Source organism: Pteropus vampyrus, unplaced genomic scaffold, assembly GCF_000151845.1.
Source record: "Pteropus vampyrus isolate Shadow unplaced genomic scaffold, Pvam_2.0 Scaffold158, whole genome shotgun sequence".
Classification (NCBI taxonomy): Eukaryota; Metazoa; Chordata; class Mammalia; order Chiroptera; family Pteropodidae; genus Pteropus; species Pteropus vampyrus.
This window is the reverse complement of record NW_011888939.1, coordinates 643,511-644,919: the sequence shown is the minus strand read 5'-3', so window position 1 is coordinate 644,919 and position 1,409 is coordinate 643,511. Positions and strand designations below refer to the sequence as shown.

At 59.7% G+C, this 1,409-nt stretch overlaps 1 protein-coding gene across 1 annotated transcript in view; it reads left to right on the top strand.

The window, feature by feature from the left end:
• CFAP77 (cilia and flagella associated protein 77) overlaps positions 1 to 1,409 on the top strand; it is a 123,793-nt gene that overhangs the window by 94,010 nt on the left and 28,374 nt on the right. The window lies entirely within an intron of this gene.

The window sequence follows — 1,409 nt, the reverse complement described above, 5'->3', positions numbered from 1 at the left end:
CCGAGCCTCCACGTGACCTCACACCCCCAGAAATCAGATTTCAAACTATCCTGACCTGGCCTGGGCAGACCCTGCACTGTGCTGTCTGCAGAGCAAAGGCCGAGAAGGCAAAGTGAACAGAGAAATCGCCCCCGGGGGGCGGGGGCGCCGCGAAGAACGCGCTCCTCACACTCGAGGGGCGCGTCGTGTTTCCCGCCCACGGCGAGGCCCTCATCTTGCTCACGCGTTGCAAAAGCCGGGGAGCTGGGCCTCAGCCCTATTTCTCAGGCGTGGAACGCCGGGCCCGGGGAGGCGGTGCCCACACAGCGAAACAGGGGCCGAGGCCCGGCGACACCCGATCGCCACCGACGGCTCACGGTTTGAGAGGCAGTGGACGCGGCCTGATCACCTTACACTCAGAACTGCTTTTCGTTCGCTTCGTGCTTCACAGACTCCGTTCGAAGAACGACGGTGGTGTCCCTGGTCGCTGTAACTGTCACGACCGTGTCGTCCCTCGTCACACTCCCTGCTGAGACCAGGGCTGCGTGCGCGCCCCGTCTTCCTGCATTTTGTCCTCCTGAGCACCCCATGAGGCTGCGACCTCAACAGGACATCTCAGTTTGTTTCAGATCGGGGAAACTGAGGCTCAGAGACACTAAGCGAGTGGCCAAAGGGGTCAGACAGGCCTGCACGCAGGAGTGGCCCGCCCTGGTTCAGGCTTTTCTTGATGGCGAGGCCCCACTGCTACTGATTATGGTGAAGCTCAGGGCTCAGCGACAGTGGTTGTGATGTCCCAGGCCAACCTGGGGGGCAGTGAGTGCCTTGCCAGGGATCCTGGCGCCCTCAGGACAGGCCGGAGTGGCACAGAGGGATGGAGGGTCTCAGGTCTCCGCAGCCCCAGTGATGGCAGGGAGCCCGGACCCCTCCCAGAGCTCTCGGTGGCCGTGGAGTGACACCTGGACGCCAGCTCATTAACGCACGGAGCGTGGCAATAACATTTTAAAAGCGGCCCATGGCTAGTTTATTCGTTAATGGCTCAAGAAAGAGTCAACTTGCTACGGTAATGGCCAGTTTCAGAGGGAGCATTGCTGTTACAAACGGCTTTATGGTGCCCAATGAGACTCGTGCTTATTAATTAGCAGCTACTTCACGGCTCGTCCGGGTGAAGCAAATCCACAGAACCCAGAGCGTCCGAGTCCCTGCCTCCTGACTCAAGAGACAGTCCCGTAGCCAGTGCCCCTGAGCAGCTAACATGAGTGGCTCTGACACCAGGCACTGGTACCAGCTCCAGCGGTGTGACTTTGAGTGAGTCAGCACTCTGTTGGGTCAATTTCCTAGGTAAAAAGAGAGGTCAGATTAAATGAGGACCCGTAGCACCACGCCCAGCACACAGTAGGCGCTCAGGAGACACTTGCTGACCCCACCCTCTC